Source organism: Pleurodeles waltl, chromosome 1_1, assembly GCF_031143425.1.
Source record: "Pleurodeles waltl isolate 20211129_DDA chromosome 1_1, aPleWal1.hap1.20221129, whole genome shotgun sequence".
NCBI lineage: Eukaryota > Metazoa > Chordata > Amphibia > Caudata > Salamandridae > Pleurodeles > Pleurodeles waltl.
In genome coordinates, this window is record NC_090436.1 from 216096483 (window position 1) to 216118375 (window position 21893).

The 21893-nt window shown below is 47.9% G+C and overlaps 1 long non-coding RNA gene across 2 annotated transcripts in view; it reads right to left on the reverse strand.

Moving 5' to 3' along the window:
- Positions 1-21893, reverse strand: part of LOC138283074 (uncharacterized) — a 164811-nt gene that overhangs the window by 39550 nt on the left and 103368 nt on the right. For both annotated transcript variants that reach the window (XR_011201053.1, XR_011201054.1), the window contains one exon: positions 10393-10512. This is a non-coding gene — a long non-coding RNA (uncharacterized lncRNA). The remainder of the gene's footprint in view (positions 1-10392; positions 10513-21893) is intronic.

Genomic DNA, 21893 nt, shown 5'->3' on the forward strand with positions numbered 1-21893 from the left:
AGGTAACAGTACTTAACTGGAATGTTTAAATAGGTCTAGCCATATTTAAACATTGCAATCTTTATAAAATAATTTCGAAGAATTCTGGGGGGGCAAGGATTTTTATTTTCCAACTGGGGGGGGCGCAGCATTAAAAAGTTTGGAGACCACTGCTGTAAGGTGACCACTAGCTCTTGTGAAAGAAGGCTGGGAGAGACCTCTTCGTGAGCCTAAGCAAGATATAGTGGACTATGTACTAGGCCTACGTTCCAGGATGGCAGAGTACATGGAAAAGGCAAGTAAAAATCTTGAGGCCAGCCAACAACTCCAGAAGATGTGGTATGACCAAAAGGCTGCTATGGTTGAGTTTCAGCCAGGGCAGAAAGTCTGGGTTCTGGAGCTTGTGGCTCCCAGGGCACTTCAGGACAGATGGAGTGGCCCTTACCCAGTGCTAGAGAAAAAGAGTCAGGTCACCTACCTGGTGGACCTAGGCACTAGCAGGACCCCCAAAAGGGTGATCCATGTGAACCGCCTCAAACTATTTCATGACAGGGCAGATGTAAACATGTTAATGGTTACAGATGAGGACCAGGAAGCTGAGAGTGAACCTCTCCCTGATCTCCTCTCCACTGACCCTAAAGATGGCTCAGTAGGTGGAATGATCTACTCAGACACCCTCTCTGGCCACTAGCAAGCTGACTGTAGGAAAGTCCTACAACAGTTTGCTGAGCTCTTTTCCCTAACCCCTGGTCAGACACACTTGTGTACCCATGATGTGGACACAGGAGACAGCATGCCTGTCAAAAACCACATTTTTAGACAGTCTGACCAAGTTAAGGAAAGCATCAAAGTGGAAGTCCACAAGATGCTGGAATTGGGAGTCATTGAGCACTCTGACAGTCCCTGGGCTAGCCCAGTGGTCTTAGTCCCCAAACTTCACACAAAAGATGGCAAGAGAGAGATGAGGTTTTGTGTGGACTACAGAGGACTTAATTCTGTCACCAAGTCAGATGCCCATCCCATTCCAAGGGCAGATGAGTTAATTGATAAATTGGGTGCTGCCAAATACTTGAGTACCTTTGACTTGACAGCAGGGTAATGGCAAATAAAAATGGCACCAGGAGCGAAAGAAAAGACAGCATTCTCTACACCTGATGGCACTATCAGTTTACTGTGATGCCCTTTGGCTTAAAGAATGCCCCTGCCACCTTCCAAAGGTTGGTGAATCAAGTCCTTGCTGGCTTGGAGTCCTTTAGTGCAGCTTATCTTGATGATATTGCTGTCTTTAGCTCCAGCTGGCAGGATCACCTGGTCCACCTGAAGGTTTTGCAGGCCCTGCTGCAGACCTCTCTATCAAGGCATCCAAATGTCAGATAGGGCAGGGTACTGTGGTTTACTTGGGATACCTTGCAGGTGGAGGCCAAGTTCAGCCACTCCAACCCAAGATCCAGACTATTCTGGACTGGGTAGCTCCAAAAACCCAAATTCAAGTCAGGGCATTCCTTGGCTTGACTGGTTACTATAGGAGGTTTGTGAAGGGATATGGATCCATAGTGACACCCCTCACAGAACTTACCTCTAAGAAAATGCCCAAGAAGGTAAACTGGACTGTAGAATGCCAACAGACCTTTGACACCCTGAAACAAGCTATGTGCACAGCAGCAGTTCTCAAAGCTCCAGATTACTCCAAGGAGGTCATTGTGCAGACTGATGCCCCTGAACATGGAATAGGGGAAGTTCTGTCCCAAACAAATGATGATGGCCTTGACCAGTCTGTGGCTTTCATTAGCAGGAGGTTACTCCCCAGGGAGCAGCGTTGGAGTGCCATTAAGAGGGAGGCCTTTGCTGTGGTCTGGTCCCTGAAGAAGCTGAGACCATACCTCTTTAGTACTCACTTTGTAGTTCAGACTGACCACAGACCTCTCAGATGGCTAATGCAAATGAAAGGTGAAAATCCTAAACTGTTGAGGTGGTCCATATCCCTACAGGGAATGGACTTTACAGTGGAACACAGACCTGTTACTGCCCATGCCAATGCAGATGGCCTTTCCAGGTTCTTCCACTTAGAAAATGAAAACTCTCTTGGGAAAGGTTAGTCTCATCCTCTTTCGTTTGGGGGGGGGTTGTGTAAGGAAATGCCTCCCTGGCATGGCTACCCTCTGACTTTTTGCCTTTGTTGATGCTAAGTTATGATTTGAAAGTGTGCTGGGACCCTGCTAACCAGGCCCCAGCACCAGTGTTCTTTCCCTAAACTGTACCTTTGTCTCCACAATTGGCACAACCCTGGCACTCAGGTAAGTCCCTTGTAACTGGTACCCCCGGTACCAAGGGCCCTGATGCCAGGGAAGGTCTCTAAGGGCTGCAGCATGTCTTATGCCACCCTAGGGACCTCTCACTCAGCACATACACACTGCTTCACAGCTTGTGTGTGCTGGTGGGGAGAAAATGACTAAGTCAACACGGCACTCCCCTCAGAGTGCCATGCCAACCACACACTGCCTGTGGCATAGGTAAGTCACCCCTCTAGCAGGCCTTACAGCACTAAGGCAGGGTGCACTATACCACAGGTGAGGGCATATGTGCATGAGCACTATGCCCCTACAGTGTCTAAGCAAAACCTTAGACATTGTAAGTGCAGGGTAGCCATAAGAGTATATGGTCTGGGAGTATGTCAAACATGAACTCCACAGCACCATAATGGCTACACTGAAAACTGGGAAGTTTGATATCAAACGTCTCAGCACAATAAATGCACACTGATGCCAGTGTGCACTTTATTGTAAAATACACCCAGAGGGCATCTTAGAGATGCCCCCTGAAAACATACCCGACTTCCAGTGTGGGCTGACTAGTTTTTGCCAGCCTGCCACACACCAGACATGTTGCTGGCCACATGGGGAGAGTGCCTTTGTCACTCTGTGGCCAGGAGCAAAGCCTGTACTGGGTGGAGGTGCTTCTCACCTCCCTCTGCAGGAACTGTAACACCTAGCGGTGAGCCTCAAAGGCTCACCCCCTTTGTTACAGCGCCACAAGGCATCCCAGCTAGTGGAGATGCCCGCCCCTCCGGCCACTGCCCCCACTTTTAGCGGCAAGGCTGGAGGAGATAATGAGGAAAACAAGGAGGAGTCGTCCCCCAGTCAGGACAGCCCCTAAGGTGTCCTGAGCTGAGGTGACTCTTACTTTTAGAAATCCTCCATCTTGTAGAAGGAAGACTCCCCCAATAGGATTAAGGATGTGCCCCCCTCCGCACAGGGAGGAGGCACAAAGAGGGTGTAGCCACCATCAAGGACAGTAGCCATTGGCTAGTGCCCTCCCAGACATTAACACACCCCTAAATTCAGTATTTAGGGGCTCCCAGAACCGAGGAAGACAGATTCCTGCAACCTAAAGAAGAAGAAGGACTGCTGACCTGAAGCCCTGCAGTGAAGACGGAGACAACAACTGATTAGGCCCCAGCCCCAGCGGCCTGTCTCCCTACTTCGACGAAAACTGCACCAGCAACGCATCCAACAGGGACCAGCGACCTCTGAAGCCTCAGAGGACTGCCCTGCCTCTAAAGGACCAAGAAGCTCCTGAGAACAGCGGCCCTGTTCAAGAAACTGCAACTTTCTGCAACAAAGAAACAACTTTAGAGACCCCACGTTTCCCGCTGGAAGCGTGAGACTTTCCACTCTGCACCCGACTCCCCCCGCTTGACCTGCGGAAAACTAACACTACTGGGAGGACTCCCCGGTGACTGCGAGCCCGTGAGTAGCCAGAGTTGACCCCGCTGAGCCCCCACAGCGACGCCTGCAGAGGAAATCCAGAGGCTCCCCCTGACCGCGACTGCCTGTAACAAGGAACCCAACGCCTGGAACCAACACTGCACCCGCAGCCCCCAGGACCTGAAGGAACCGAACTTCGGTGCAGGAGCAACCCCCAGGTGACCCTCTGCCTAGCCCAGGTGGTGGCTACCCCGAGGAGCCTCCCCCGTGCCTGCCTGCATCGTTGAAGAGACCCCCCGGGTCTCCCCATTGATTCCTATCTGAAACCTGACGCTTGTTTGCACTCTCCACCCGGCCGCCCCTGTGCCGCTGAGGGTGTACTTTCTGTGCCTGCTTGTGTCCCCCCCGGTGCCCTACAAAACCCCCCTGGTCTGCCCTCCGAGGACACAGGTACTTACCTGCTGGCATACTGGAACCGGGGAAACCCTGTTCTCCATTGAAGCCTATGTGTTTTGGGCACCACTTTGACCTCTGCACCTGACCGGCCCTGAGCTGCTGGTGTGGTAACTTTGGGGTTGCCTTGAACCGCCAACAATGGGCTACCTTGGACCCAACTGTGAACCCTTATTACTTGTAAATCTTTAACCTGTGGTTCTTAAAATAAACTAAGAAAATATATTTTTCTATATAAAAACCTATTGGCCTGGAGTAAGTCTTTGAGTGTGTGTTCCTCATTTATTGCCTGCGTGTGTACAACAAATGCTTAACACTATCCTCTGATAAGCCTACTGCTCGACCACACTACCACAAAATAGAGCATTAGAATTATCTCTTTTTGCCACTATCTTACCTCTAAGGGGAACCCTTGGACTCTGTGCACACTATGGCCCTCATTCTGACCTTGGCGGTCTTTTCGCAAGACCGCTGAGTTACCGCCGCGGTGAAGACCGCCGACCGCGGCGGTGTGCCGCTGTGCGCATTCTGACCGCTGGGAGCGTTCCGCCGGAAAACCGCCAGCAGCCACACTGGCGGTCGGCGGGAAAGTGGAGACTGGTCAACCTCCACCGCCACGCCAGCAGAACACCGCCCACAGAATTACGACCCACATTTCCGTGTGGCGGTCTTCTGTTGGCGGTCTTCTGTTGGCGGTCACGTCCCTATGGCTCCCGTCGCCTCCCGGAGGACCAACGCACAAGGTAAGTTGATCGTCCGTGAGGGGAGGGGGTGGGGGGGTGTTGTGTGATGTGGGCGTGCATGGGGGTGTGCGTGTGAGTGTGTAGAGGGGGTGTGTGAGTGCGTGTATGCGGGCGGGGGGTGCTGCTGTGTCTATGGGTAATGTGTGCTGTTCGGCAGGTGCGCATGTCGGCATGTATGTGTGCGGGTATGTGTCCCCGTTGTGTATGTGTGTGTAGGGGGTGTGTATATGTGCATGTTGGGGGTGTGTGCATGTCGGGGTACATGTATGTGCATGTCGGGGTGGGGGTGGGGAGGGGGTTCGTACCACCTCTGGGGGGTGGCAGGGGGGTGGAGGGTGTGGGGGGAGGACTCGGGTGGGTAGTGGGGGGTGGGGGAGACCCCTATCAGTGCCAGGGAAGGAATTCCCTGGCCCCGATAGTGCTTACCGCCATGGTTCGCACGGCGGTTCCCGCCCGCAAGAAACCGCGGCGGTAGGCAGGGTCATAATACCCTTGGCGGTCTTGGGACGACCGCCGGGCCGGAGTGCGCAAACTCCAGCCCCGCGGTCATGACCGCCGCGGCGGTCGGAGTGGAGAAGTAGCGGTCGGTCGCGGCGGGGACCGCCGCGGTCAGAATGCCATTTTTAATACCGCCGGTCTGTTCGCGGTCCGACCGCCGTCTCTCCGCCGACCGCCAGGGTCAGAATGAGGGCCTATTTCTTACTTTAAAATAGTATATACAGAGCCAACTTCCTACATCCACTCTATGCCACTCCACTCTACTCCACTCCACACTACTGCACTCTACTCTACACCACTCCACTCCACTGCACTCTGCATCACTCCACTCTACAACACTGCACTCTACCCCACTACACGCTACGCCTCTCTACTCTACCCTGTACCACTCTAGTCTATGCCAATGCACTCTTCGCCCCTGTACTCTACATCACTCTAAGCCATCCTAGTCTAGGCCACACCAATCTGCTCTACACAACTTCACTCTATGCTACTGTACTGTACTATTTGCCACTCTGCAACACTGCACTCTACGTCACTGCAGTCTATGCCAACACACTCCATGCCAATGCACTTTACTTTGTAATGCTCAACTCTATGCCCAGGCACTCTACACCAATCCACTGTATGGCACTCTAATTTACTCTGCACCACTGCACTCTGTGCCACTGCATTCTACACCACTTCACTCTGCTCTGAAACAATCTATTCTATTCCATTGCACTCTACACCACTCTGTTACACTCTGTGCCACTCCACTCAATGCCTCTGCACTCTTCGCCACTGTGCTCTTAACCACTGCACTCCATGCCAATACACTCTATGCAACTGCACTCTGTCACTGCACTCTACACCACTGCACTCTACTCTGCATCACAGTACTCTACGCCACTGCTCTCTACATCACTCTACACCTCTGCACTATGACACTGTACTCTGCACTACTCCACTCTATGCCACTGCACTCTATGGCACTATACTCTACCCTGCACTATTCTATGGTACTCTACTCTGCACCATTTTTACTTCACTGCACTCCATGCCACTCGACTCTACTGTGCACTCTATGCCACTGCACTCTAATCTGCACCACTGGCATCTGCATCACTCAACTCTATGCTGTAGGAAAGTAGCACCTTTCTGACATAGTTATCCCCACCGCTGGAGACTCCAACAATTCCTGTTGGCTCTCCTGTTTGCTGAGGGCTGGCCCTGACTTACCTGCAAAGGTATGGACTCCTGGACCTTACTGGTCCCCAGAATTCTGCAACACTCTGTTCACTGCTTTCTTACACTTGCCTAGGCTTGTTGGTGGTTCTGCTGACCACTGGCTCCTCTGCAATCTTACGACCAGCATGGGACTGCTCATGTATGACTTATGGGATCCTCCTGCATTGCCTGGACTCCACAACTGCACTTCTTAAACCACTGTCCAACAGGAAAGCATCTCCAATAAGGGCGGGCATTGCCTCCAGCACCACCAGGGCACCCCTGGGTGGTCTGGACTCTGCCCCCTCTTTTCTTAGGTCCTCTTCATCTTAAATCCACACCTGATCTTTACTGACCTGGTCCACGGGTCACAACAGGAGCTGGACAACTGAGGTCCCCCATTGACTTCAACAGGAGGTTCTGATACAAATTCACCCCTCTGCACCTGGGCTCCCTAGTGTAGGTACTCCGCTCCTGTTAGGTATCCACGGGTGGGGGCACTCTTGAACCTCCCTTGTCCCAATTGGTTTCCTCTGGGTCCTCTGGGAAGGGTCCTAAAAATCAAAAACTCCAACCGCGACTTGCCCACGTTATCCTATGGACACTGATCCAGAGTTACAACTCTGCACACGGGTGCCTGGGGGAATCCTAGGTACTTACCTTTGGTGGTTTAGTGCTTCCCCAGTCCTAAGGGTGGTAGTTTGGGTTGGTAGTGATTTTCGCATTCCATTTCTTTAGTATATGATTTGCATCCCCTCAATAGGGGCCCATATTATTTTATGCTTTTAATTACCTGTTTCTGAATATATTTTTGTATGTTCATATCTCCAGTTAGGAGATATACCTTAAGTGTTTGTGTTATAATAAATAGTACATTTTTTTCTAACACTGGTGTGGTTCTTTCCTGTGTGTACATCACTGACTGGCCTGTGTGGTATTTGCAACTGCTTTACACTGTCCTGGATAAGCCTTAGCTGCTCTCCACAGCTACCCTTTGAGAGCGCTGGTTATCCATAACCTCTTACGTTATCACTAAGGGTTGCCTGGACTCAGTACAGGGTGCCTCACCTATCAGTGTACACCATATACTGAGCCAGCCTCCTACATATGCCACTTCACTCTGCACCACTCTACGCCACTCTACACCACTCTACTCTACGCCACTGCACTCTATGCCCCCCTACTGTAACCCACTCAACTCTGAACCACTTTACTCTGCACCACTGCAGTCTACTGTGCATCACTCTGATCTATGCCACTGCATTCTACGCTGTTGAATTCAATGCCACTGCACTCTATGCCACCATACTCTGCAACACTCTAAGCCAATGCACTCTACACCAGTCCACTCTACTCTATGCCACTCCAATGTATGTCACTCTACGTGACTCCATACTATGCCACCCCAATACACGACACTCTCTGCCACTCCACTCTACGGCACTCTAGTCCACTCTGTGACAATCCACAGCGTTCTCCTCTATGCCACTAACTTTTAGCCAAGCTGAACATCAACTATGCTGGTGAACAACATGGCTAAAACACATTGGCAAAGATAATAGCTCTTGCATAGGTAAGACCTATTTAGAGTGACCAGGCGTCCCGGATTTGCCAGGACAGTCCTGGTTTTTCACCAGCTGTCCCGGCAGATTTCGGGAAATTTAGCTCACGTCTCGGTTTTTAGAGAGGGTCGGCCGAAAACAAACATGATATTGGCTTTAAAAATTGCATTTAATTAATGTTCTACGTGCCTCTGCTGTAATTCTATGTTGATGAGCGCTGTAAATCTGTGCGCTCGATTGAAGTAAAATCGTAGTCTTTTTTCTATTTTTAGTAAATGTCCCGGTTTTTTACTTCAAATTTCTGGTCACGCTAGACCTATTGGCTTTGCCAATGCTTGTAACTATTTGCGACCCAGCCTGTGTGCATCTCTCTTTAAAACCTGGGCTTGCCCCTATTATTGTTGTTGTACAAACACTGTGACGTAACAGTTACTGTTTGTACCTAAAACAGTTTCCTCGGTGTATGTCCCCAGATAATAACTTACGTTGAGTCTTCACTGGAGGACTGGTCTTGGTGACAGATGTCATAAAATCATTGAATGCCCGTTTTAAACACTGCCACGGGATCGATATTGAATCACTTTAGAGGGGTAGAGCCAAGGACTGAAACTGGACAAAACATTTTTACTTGACAGAGTGGAGGTCATAGACCAGTCCCGCCGTCTTCTCAACATCCTGTGAAAACACGTAACACCCCCGTTTCTTTAAAAAAAAAAAAAAAAAGAACTTTGTGTAATTATAGATTTCGATTTCGATTTAGGCTTTGCTGTCCGACGGTGGACTTTAAGAAGTTGAGTGAATGAGATATCAACTCTGCTTTTGTCGTAAACATCATCGCTGAAGGGATAAACGCTTAGATAATTTTGGAGCCTGGGTGAGATTTTCCAATTGTAGGCCCCCGGCCCTACCCCCACAAACCCCAGTTAAGCAGTGTTTATTGTCGATGCTCAAATTACAGGCGCTAGGGGCGCCAAGTCACTTGGAACAACATTGCCGAACTGACTTGTTTCCATTCTGTCCCTAATTCATCCCAGTGCAACCCCTCCCCACCGCCCCACAGGAGTCCTTAATCCTGCCCTTTGTGTCGCTGCTCGTCCTTCTGCTTCTTGGAGGGATGGCGGGAGGGGGATGGGAGTAACACAATGCACCAAGCTCAGAGATGGCTTGACGCCATTTAAGCACGGTTGCATCGTCGGACAGGTCCCTCCTGCCAGTGCTGTGTAGCACACTCTAGTAACTGCATCGGAAATTAAAGTTGGGTGAAAAACACGAGAAAGAAAAATCTTCAATAGAATTCCTGCCTTTTTGGGGTAAAGGCCACTCGTTATCCTCCTGTGCTTGTGGAAAAGGCTACTTAACTTTATTGTAAGGAAGCCCATTATTTTCACCTTCAGTTTAGAAGCACTCTCTAAACATTCTGAAAACTGATCCAACAGAAGCAACACTTAACCCACCCCGTCATCTATTCCTCCGCCCCTTTTGCAATGTAACATCACCTTAAATACATTTTAACAACAAAACGTCCTAGTCTTTCCATTCTCCTCTTTTTCGTTCTTTCTGTCTGCCTGGACTGCCCATGTGACCGGACCGTTGTGCTATTTATTCTTCCTTTTTCTCTTTAATCACTTTTCCTCCTTGTCCTGAGCTCACTTTTCTAACACCAGAAAAACCCTCCCCTGAGGTGTTCTCACTCCATTAACCTCTCTTCACCCCTTGCCTTTCCATCATTCCTCCAAAAACCTCCATCACTTTTACCAGATACGTCTTGTCTCTTAGGGTCAGATGTAGCAAGCAGTTTTGCCCATTCTGTGTCTATGGGAAAATGTGTTCGTACATATGGGCCCTTAGTGCCATCAAGTGTACTCCCTCAGGAGGAAACAACATTGGTATCTTATAGGTGATACTCACATGATCAATCCACTCCTATACACCTTGCTCTAGCGAATGCAGCTATTTCTCTGTGCACATCCTTCCTTACCTTGTCAATAGCTGCCTGCATCATTGCACCCCTCATTATCCTCCTGGGCAAAAACCTTGTCTATATTGACTTTGTTGACCCCCACCAGTCCTTCCTTGTCAACAGTTCTTTCTTTATTAGCTTCAACACTTCCAACCCAGACTCCAGCATAAGGTAATTCTTCCCCATTTACAACAATATAAGTAGGGCCTAGGTCCGGTCCTTCTCAAATCCCATAGCATCGGCAACAGTTGCCCCCATCTCATACCCGCAATACCTTTACATACTATTGCCGTTGTCCAAGATCAACTCCTGGCCGTAGGTCTGTCTCTTTGAATGCTCCCACGTCCACTTCGCAATAGAGTAGCCAGATATCCATATTTCTCTCTTCCATCCCTCGGCCAATCCTATGGAGAAGACACACACATTACCTGTTGTTCCGTCCCTTGGCCTAACATACCCCCACCGACATCCAACTTAAAAAAAGAATCCATTCCAGTTCCAGATCTGTGTACTGGAGAATATATATCAACAGCATGTTACCCCAAAGAGGACCAGCCAGCATCTCCCAGTCCCAGAATAGAGCTACCAAAGTGAGAACATTCATATTCTGAGTGGGAGGAACCTGCAACAGGTTGCTCCCCTAGACCACAAAATAACATACCCCCCTTTCTTAACAACAATAATAAACAATGAAAACAAGCTATAATTAAATATAGAAAAGTTGATCTAATTACCGTGTACAATATGGTCATATCTCATTGTGATCACAAGACAAAGGTACATAACAGCTTAAACGGGATTCTCGCCCCAAGATAATACCATCACTTCAACTCATAATCACTTATCCAGCTGGGAATCTTTTTCACTGTAACCCATCCTTAAATTCACTAGAAAATGTCTTTCCTTATGAACGGTTCAATAGACATTGGGGCACATGCACAACTTTCTTCGCGTTCCACACATTTTCATCTGAAACTTGACAACATATTCTCCTATCTCATTGCTCATTGTGTTGGTTCTGAAAATCTGGGAAAGCCCTTTTCACTCTATGCCCCTTTTTATTCTGACCCAATAACCCACCTTAACTTTATCAAATACTGCCTGGCACCCATTCTTAACAGGCAACTCTTCTCTTAACCGACTTTAGGTATTAGGTGTTTCTCCTGTTGGCAGATTCCGTGTTCTTGCAATACGCTCACTCTAATTTCTTCACAGCTTCTTTCCACTGCCCTCTCTCACCAAAAGCCATATGTAAACATTCATTAAATACCACATCTTCACCAATCCATTGCACTGGGGATAATACACAGATGTATGTGTGTGTCACACTCCCAACGTTTCTAAACATGTTTTAATCAGTAACACAACAAATTGACCACCGGGGTCAGTCACTGTCTCCAATGAAACACCCTCTTGTTCGAACAGATCTTCTAAGGCATCAATTATACCTGTATTACTGATTTTAATTTTTTTAGATCAACAAGCGTAATAATCTAATACTACCAATGCTTACGTAGGCCCACTTCCTAAGGTATGGAAAGAAACTGTTATATCTAGAGAAACCTTATACCATGGATGATCATTCATCACTGATTGTTGCATAGGACACGATGTAGTCTTTTGAGACTTGTCATTCTAGACACAACTTATGCAACCAGCATCATCACTTCAACATCCTTATCCAAGTGTGGCCACTAATAATCTGCCCTCAATCTTCTTTTCACGGCACCCATTATTGCATGTCCGTCATGGGTTAAATCCATCACTCTTTTACGCAAACCCCTCAGCAAGTTTCCTCTCCTTGACACACCATCCTGCCAAAAGAACTCCCATTTGATTCCCTCAAAAAGAGACCCATTGTGAAATTCACTAGATGCCCTGATATAGAATGAGTGATGGTTTAAAGACAGCTAATGTGCTAGTCATGAGAGACCCTGTTAAGGGATGAGTGTGTGTTGGAATATACCCAGTGTGCTATTCACAAGAGACCCTGTTTAGTTATGAGTGAGAGTTAAAAGACACTCATTACGTATTGCTTGGGTAGCGGTTGGAATACACCCTTTACATACTGCTAGAGTGAGGGTTAAAAAGACACCCATTGCACTATCACAAGGTGCCCTGTTCTGGAATGAGTTAGGGCTGAAAGACCCCATTACATATTGGCATGTATTGGCCCTGTTACGATTGGTATATATTGGCCCTGTTACCCATTTATATTTCTGTGTTTCAATTGAGTAGCTATTTACCTAGATAGGTGATATTGGTGTGTTAAGATCCTCACTGGAAGCTGCTGGAACAAGCTTTGTCATGTTGATCTGTTTATGTGTGCTCCTGTTAGATCTTGACTTTTTAACCTGCAGTGTTTTCTCTCTGATCAGTCTTGCTCCTGCCCCCCTGGCACTCATGCCTTTCCTGCTCAGCCTCACTTACTTCCCTCCAAGCCCTCGTATTTTGTTCGCTCCCACAACTCCCAACATTCTGAATGCTCTGAGAAACACAACTGAAAAAATTGCACATAGAACTCCACCACCAAGGTTAATATGCACCCAATTTTTACCTGAGCTATACTGTTCTTCAACATCCCAACTGAAATAGCCTTCTCTTCATCTGTTGCTTGTGTCCTTTTTCAGAACCAGCCTTCTGAGAATCTCTGTACAAATCTACTTTCCTGCATTTCTTATAAAAAGTCACCTCTGCCAGTTGTCCAGCAATTGGCACTGGGGACAGCCCGTTTTTACCATTGTCATCACAAATTGCATCACATCCTGTTCTTGTCATTCCATTCCCTTCCTGTAAATCTTCTGTCTCCTTGCTCCATTCCACACAAACTCCATTCATGCCTGACTATACGTGGTCCTCGTGAATTCTTCCAGTGAACCTCTGTGATGTCACTGCTCTAGCACACACAGCTTCTCAGGCACCTTTTCTCCAATCAGTTATTCTTCTGGCATCAAACCACAGAACTGTAACCACTGAAATCGAAACAAAGCATCTGCTATCTCATTTTCCAAGATGGGTATGTGCTGTGCTCAGAACACAACATTAATCTTGGGTATCTCAACAGCATTTCTCTCAGTGATCACAACATCCACCAATTGGACGTTGACAGCCTATTGATCACTCTCACCACTGCTCCTTTGTCAGTCAGGAAAAGCCCCTGTTTTTTGGTGAGTTCTCTCTCTCACACAATTCCAATCGCATCATTACCTTAAAAAATTCCAAGAACGCAATGTTTTTGTATCATACAGTCATCCAGCCTGTCGAAACCAGAAAAATAGTCATCCACGCCCTAGTCAGCAGCCGCCTGGACTTCGTCAACGCGCTCTATGCAGGAACCACGGGCAAACTACAAAGGAAAATGCAACGCATCCAAAACGCCTCCGCCAGACTCATACTTGACGTCCCACGCCACAACCACATCTCAGCCCATCTGAGAGAACTACACTGGCTACCCGTATCGAAGAGGATCACCTTCAAACTACTCACCCACGCACACAAAGCCCTCCACAACACAGGTCCAGCCTATCTCAACGACAGACTTACCTTCCACACCCCCGCTGCCAGCTCCGCTCCGCCAGCCTCGCCCTCGCCTCCGTCCCCCGTATTTACCGCTCCACCACAGGAGGAAGATCCTTCTCTTACCTCGCCGCCAAGACCTGGAACTCCCTACCACTCCAACTACGCCAGACCCAAGACCTCCTGGCCTTCAGAAAACGCCTAAAGACATGGCTCTTCGACCATTAACTCCCACCCAGCACCTTGAGACCCTAACAGGTGAGTAGCACGCTTTAAAAATAGTTTGATTGATTGATTGATTGAGCCATCATTCTGCAAATCACCACCCATTCCACTAGACTCCAAAGTCTTAAACTCCAGAAGCATCTGAAAATATTCTGATGCCCCACTCATAATGCTCAAGGGACATCCACATCACTAACCCATTGTAATCCTCCAGGAACGATGACCACATCCCCCAAATTCTGCCTTACCCTTTCTGTTAACATCACCCTGTGGCTGGGATTGGAGGCACATTTCATTGAAAATGCCATGGGTGAGCAGAATTGTCTGCCAGGTGCTACCACCCCAAACCTTGCTGGATTTTCTGCAGCTCACATTTGTCCTTTGCGACCACCTCTCTCAAAACGGCTTGCCATTTTGTCAACTTCACCAAGTGCATTCTGGACACCATGGCTACCCACTCCATTTCGATCCCCCCAAAAAGTCAAAGTTCTGGCCAGGTACAGAGTTTTTCTTTCTGCCAATGCCACATTGGTTCACTGGGCACATGCTGCATCACTGTCATATGCTTAGCACATTTCCCCGGTTCTCCGGCTCTCCAAACAAAGAGTAAGTTGTCCACATAATGGATCAGTTGTTCCAAACCTGTTACCAACTTCACCACCCACCAAGTACTCAACGGCTATACATGCCACTGAACACCCCACAGGAATCGCTTTGTCAACCATGTATTGCCTACCAAAGCATATCCCCAGTAGTAGAAGAGTGAACCCGCAAAACACTAAAGCACAGCATGTCCATCTGGGAACGAGTCTGTAGGAAGTACCCTCTTTTTGGCATGGTTACCCCCACTTTTTGCCTGTTGTCAGTATGTTTTGACTGTGTTCACTGGGATCCTGTCAACTGGGACCCCAGTGGCTGTGGTCTCTCCCTTTAACCTTCGTTGCTTGGACCACAAACACCCCACATTTAGCATACTGGTGCCCCCTTAGTATATCATACCCAGGGCATTGGGGCACCAGGGGTCCCCAATGGGCTGCAGCATGTATTATGCCACCCATGGAGTGCCCATACAAAGTGTACCTGCAGGCCTGCCATTGCAGGCTGCGTGAAAGGGTGCATGCACTCTTTTTCACCACAGGTGACTGCACCAGGTCACTGTAAGTCACCCCTATGGTAGGCCCTCTTAGCCGAGAGGACAGGGTGCAGGTACCTGTGTATGAAGGCATCCCTGCATGAGCAGAGGTGCCCATACGGACTCCAGCTCTATTTTTCTGGACTTTGTGAGTGCGGGGACGCCATTTTACGCGTATACTGGACATAGGTCCCTACCTAGGTCCAGCTACATAATGGTAACTGGGAACCGGATCATGTTTGGTATTAAACATGCTGGAATCATACCCCAATACTGTTGCCAGTATTGGTTGTATGATGTCATGCACTCTGGGCCTCCTTAGAGGACCCCCAGCATTGCTCCTACCATCCTTCTGGGGTTTTCTGGGCAGCCCACGCTGCTGCCACCCTTCAGACAGGTTTCTGTCCTCCTGCTGCTTGACCAGCTCAAGCCCAGAAAGGCAGAACAAAGGATTTCCTGTGGGAGAAGGGGGTAACACCCCCCCCCCTTTGGAAATAGGTGTTTCATGGCTTGGGAGGGGTAGCCTCCCCAATCCACTGGTATGCTTTGAAGGGCACATTTGGTGCCCTCCTTGCATAAACCAGTCTGCACTGGTTCAGGGACCCTCCAGTCCCTGCTCTGGCGCGAAACTGGACAATGGAAAGGGGAGTGACCACTCCCCTGTCAATCACTACCCTAGGGGTGGTGCCCAGAGCTCCTCCAGATAGTCCCTTGAATCTGCTATCTTGAATCCAAGGTGGGCAGAGGCCTCTGGGAGCATCTGAGTGGCCAGGTCAGGCCGGTGACGTCAGAGCCCCCTCCTGATAGGTGGTCACCTGGCTATGTGACCAATCCTCCTTTCAGGGCCATTTAGGGTCTCCCTCTTGGGTGGGTCCTCAGATTCGACTTGCAGGATTTCAGCAGGATTCCTCTGCAACGTCTACTTGACTTCTGGCAACTGAAACCGCAACTGGACTTCACAGGAACCTACAATGTGCAGCTCCAGTGACGACTTTGCCCTGCAACATTGTTTCACCGGCTTCTTCCAGCTTCTGCAACATTTCTGTGCATCCTCTGAGGGCAGCTAGTCTTCAATCTGCAGAAGAAGGAATCTCCCTTGGAGTGAAGGAGACACTCCCCTGCATCTGCAGGCATCAACAGCAATGACGACCGGCTGCATGGATGTCCTCTCATCCTGAGCTGTGTGGATCCTGCATCATGGGTGGTGGTCTGGAGTGGTAAGCTTGGTCCTCTCTGCCAGCTGTCCAACTTTGGTGAAGGTAAGCCCTTGCGCCTTCCCATGTAGGATAGTACCCCCTGCACCGTGGCTCTTGCAGCTACCAAGGCTTGTTGGCATCTCTTCAAGGGATCTTCCGTCTTCGTGTAGCCCCAGCCCCAAACACTCTTATGTGTGGCGCACAGCCCTCTGTGTACTTCTCCTGCAGCGTGGGACCCTTCTTCAGTTGTGCTGCGTGGGCTGCTCTGCGACTCCTGGGTCCTCTTCCAGTGGGTCTTCTGTGCCGGCTGCCTCTTCTTATGTGGGCTCTCTGAATTCCTGAGGGTCTCCTGGGACTCCCCCCTGTGGGTTGAGTCCTCCTGGACCTTGCTAGTCCCCGGCAGCACCACTTTTTGTCCACCACGACTCTTGCCTTTGCCAAGGCTTGTTGGTGGCTTTTCTACGCCACAGACAGACTGCAATCTTCCATCCAACATGGGACGTCAACTGCATCCTACCAGTAGCTACAAAGATGCAACTTATGGAACCAGTTGGACAGATACTTGAACCATGGGATGGAAATTGCATTGGGCTTTTTTTTTAATTGATCAGAGAGTGAATTTCTGTAAATACTGAGTTCCGGAGTAGACCATGTCCTTACCCAATATAACAGAAGTTTTAATGCTAGTATATCTGAAATTCGATTAAGACCTAGGTCAAAATAAATAGGAACCAGAGGGGTACTAACTGGACAAGCTAATAATGCTCTAACAAAACAATTTTCTCACACAGACAATTTTTGAGCCTTCCTATAGCCCCACACCTCTGCACCATAAGTAGCAGCATTTTGCGCTTTTGCCTGACAGATCTTGAGGGCTGGAGATACAGCTCTTGCGCCAGTACTTTTATACAAACACAAGATGGTGCCCGATCTGTGTTGTAAGAGAAGGGAGCTTTTACTAATCTGCTCTTCCCAATTAAAATTATTTGAAATCCGAACGCCAAGATAGTCTATGGAGTCTATCCTGTCCAAGGGGATTCCATCGACCAGGATAGTGCCTCTTTTCACTGGCCCAGGACTGAATACCATCAATTTAGTTTTGCTGACATTCAGTTCCAGACCACGGTCTGCATAAAAAGCTAGGAACCTATCAACAAGAATTTGAAGCCCCATCTGTGTTTTGGAGATGAGGAGAGAATCGTCTGCAAAAAGGAAAATGGGGATTTTGGGCGCTTTTAGAGTGGGAGCGTTATTCTGGCAAGAAGATAAGACTTGAGCCACCCTGTTTGTGTATGGGGTGAATAATGTCGGTGCCAGGACACAGCCTTGGCAAATCCCCCTCAGTATGAGAATATGATCAGTTAATTCTCCCTAATAACCTCATCTCACCTTAGCATAGGTGCCTTCATGTAACCTCGCTAGTAGACGTATAATATATTCCTAGATACGCCCTCCATATCTAAGGCCTCCCACAACTTTCCTCTAGGAACTAGATCAAACACGGACCGAATGTCCATGAAAGCAACATACAAATTTTGTTTGATAAGAAATATATACTTCCAATATAATAGAGCCAACCAAACAACTTGATCCATCGTACTAGTTTTGGGTCGAAAGCCAGCTTGAAGGGGAGACAACACCATATTGTCATCAACCCACTTCAACAGCTTATCAAGAAACTGTCTTGCAAACATTTTTTGAAGATTACCATTAAGGCTGATTGGTCTGTAATTAATAAGAGAACCCACTACACCTTTCTTGTAAACGGGTATTATTTCAGCCCCCTTCCAGGTGTCATGTGATTAAAAACGAGTAACCTGGCAGAAGGTCAAATTCATACTTGTACAAGGAGATTTATAATTTGCATGTTGACGCATTTTCCAAGTATGAGGAGCACGAGGTAGGAGATATTCCAATTCTTAGTACAACTCTGGTTCCTAAACTACAAGACATTTTCTATAGGAAGGCTACTTCCAAGAGGGAACTTACAGTTAGTTTTCTGAAAATTAAAAGAAATGTAAAATTATCAATCAACACATGATGCTCAAAAAATCAACTAAAGCAACCTAAAACCAAACAACATAGGTAAATAATACCTTAAATATCACCCGTTAATTTCACAAACCACTTCTACCTCAAAATTTTCTTTAACTTTTTTTTAAACATCCTTATTTACTACGTCCTCTTCTCCAAGGCTAAGAAAGGTGGGCTAATGTTAGCCTCCGCTGTCTTTAATGAAATGAAGATTCTTTCTGCATGTTAATTGGATAATCGCCATTTCATTACAAGACCGGAGGTTGCCATTATGCATGTTTAAAGCCATCAAATGCTACATTACTTACATGCTCTACCGGTCTCAAATAGCATTTTGCAAACGTATTGCCATTTGATCAATCAGACACTTTCAACATTTTTGGAAGTGAATCATCCAATCAGAAAACATTGCTAGCCATGGCACCGCTAGAAGAGTGGGCACCAAATCTGGAAAGATCCACACCTGCTTCACTCATAACTACTCATACCCATCTAGCTAAAGTGGCTGTAGAGACAACTTTGTAAGGTTTAAGATAAGACAATAATAGTTGTTCTTAACCATGTGCTCTATATTCCAACATTCTGTTTTCATAGGCTTTGATGCATTTCACAACACATAGGCCCTCATTACGAGTGTGGTGGTCTTACCGCCGTGGACCCGGCTATGTTTAAAATGATCGCTCTTCCCCAACTACTATACATTTTACAAAACAGCCCATATGCAATACCAAAGTCCTTCTTTATATGAGTGGACACCCTTTTAAGGACGTTACTCTGGGTGGGTAGACAACCACATATAGCACTACAGACTTTACAGCACTCTAAATTTGAGAAAGGGATAGCACCCCTGAACATACAGAAATACTATGAGGCAGCGTAGGTCAGCATAGTGATTTCCCGACACATAGGTCCTCATTACGAGTGTGGCGATCCTAATATCGCCACACTCGCGGTGGTTATCTTACTGCAGTTTTACGAGACTGGTGGTTTGGCCGAAGCCAAACCGCCAGTACCGCCAGGGCGGGCGGACCGCCGGACCGGAGGGGTTCTCCTTTTACTCACATCCACATAACATGTCCTTGAGATTTCACTAAATCCTGACACCTAGAGACACAGTGGGGAGGTTCCTAGAGGCTAAGTACCTGGTGCGAGGGATCTCTGATCACTCTCTGCTGCAGGTCACCCTGAACATCGGTAGAGACAGGGCTCCCAGAGTTGGAGAATGGCTACCTGGCAGCTGGCTGACAAACAGGTAGGGAAGGCACTAGATAAGGCCACCAAACTCTACTTCCAGGACAGTGTAGGAACTGTGGATAGCCCTAATGTAGTATGAGAGGCATATAAGGTCACTCTCAGAGGTGAACTGATAGCGGGAGAGGTTTGAGATAAAAGGGCCAGGCTACAATGGCTGGAGGTGGTAAAACATGAAATATAAGCCTTGGAAAAAGACCATGCGGCCCACACTATGGCATCCGTCCAACAGCAGCTAGAGCGAAATTGCCTTTCCTGTTTTTAATTCTAGAGTGGATGGGGCTTGGACCTCACAACATTAAGTGGATTAAGCTACTCTATACTGACCCCCGCACTAGGATCAAGGTCAATGTATATACAGAGAATTCCCTATTGGAAGAGGTACAAGACAGGGGTGTCCTCGTTCGCAGATGCTTTTTGAATTGGTGATAGAACCTCAGGCAATGCTCAAGAGAGTGGACGTACAGATTTGGGTTGGATGGGAGACTTTGGACAGGAGGAGAGAGTGTCACTTTACGCAGACAATGTTCTCCTATACATGACCCATGGCACTGAATAATCACTGCCTTGCATGCTGGGACTGTTTCACATATTGGGAGAGTTTTCAGGGTTTGCGGTTAGCTAGGATAAATCACTACTCTTCCCAGTGGGGAGATGGAGGTCATCCTGCCTGCTGCCGCTACTGTTACGGGTAGAGCTACACATATTCCAATATCTGGGTATCTGGATTACTAGGGAGGCTAACTCCTACTCCCAGGAAAACCTCAATCTTATGATTCAGAGATTGGAAAGGGATGTGAAGCACTGGTGTACACTGCCACTGTCTCTAATGGGTAAAGCGGCTATGTTTAAAATGATCGCCTTTCCCCGACTACTATAGATTTGACAAAACAGCCCATATGCAATTCCAAAGTCCTTCTTTAAATGAGTGGACACCCTTTTAAGGATGTTACTCTGGGCGGGTAGACAACCACATATAGCACTACAGACTTTACAGCACTCTAAATTTGAGAAAGGGATAGCACCTCTGAACATACAGAAATACTATGAGGCAGTGTAGGTCTGCATAGTGAACAATCGGTTGTACGCATGTAGGGAGAACCCAGTGTTCAGAATGAATGGGTGTGGAATGGGAGACTACGACTGCATGCATGCACTGTATGGGGGCTGATTGCATGAGAGGGCATGCCCAGCAAAGGGCACAGTAGTAAAGATATGAAACAGTCTGCTTAAGGAGATGAAGTGGGACACAAGAGTCACACCCCGCACATCACTTTGGGAAGGCACATGACTGTGGCAAGTGACTGCTCTGCAGGGCTTCCAAGGATGGGACGCAATTTACTATCTCAAGCTTGGCAGAGATGTGGAATGCTAACAGGGTGGTTCCCTCTGATCATCTCCAAAAGGAATATGAGATGCCCACCACACAATGGCTTGAATACAGACAACTGAGACATGCCCTCACCATAGCATAAACACAGCTGAGGAAACACAGTAAGACTCCCCGCTAGAACAGATGCTATGGATAGGCAGGTGAAACAAACTGATATCCCTCACATATGGCACACTAATTGGAAACACACAGGGAATACTGACTTGCCTTAAAGAGAAATGGGAATGGGATGTCGGGGAGCTTGAAGAAGAAGACTGGCATGAGGCACTGAGTTTCCCATCTGAAAGGGGCATTAAGGCTAGCTACCGGTTAATACAACTAAAACTCTTACATAGGACCTACTATATGAGAACACTTATTCACAAGATAGGGAAGGGAACTGCTCGATGCCTTCAGAAATGTGAATACTCACCTGGTGGACATTCCCAGAAATACAGGGCTTTTGGGAGCAAGCAACAAACACATTGGTGGGAGCAGTGGGGATCGCCTTTGATTTGATGCCCCAATGGCTTTATTGTGCACATGGGAACCCTTGGACCTCACGAGATACCAAAAGATCCTGGTAAATTTGGGCTATGTAGTGGCAAAGCGAGACATCACTCAGTCATGGGGAAACAACTGAGGAGATAGGAAAAGGGCATAGAACACTGCAAAATCCTGGAAAGGGAAGTTTATAAGGGCAGTGGCTGTGAACAAAAATATGGGTAGATTTGGGGGACCTGGGATGCGGAGCACATGCACTAGTCAGAGTGGGAGCAGCTGAGCATCGTCTGAGACAAAAGGCAGGCAGCATGGAGGAAGGATCGGGAACCTGGGAACATGTGACAGACTAGTACCTAACTGCATGTTAAAATGAGCCACCCACTCGGTCGAAAATATTGCTGATATGGGGAAGGAGGGAGGGGCACGTGCGGGCAGGAATTGGTGTGGTAATATTTGATTAATACTCTGATATGGTGACCCTGCGGTGTTCATACAGTTGTATCTGTTCTGTATGACAACAAACACAATAAAAATAATTGTAAAAAAACTAAGCAG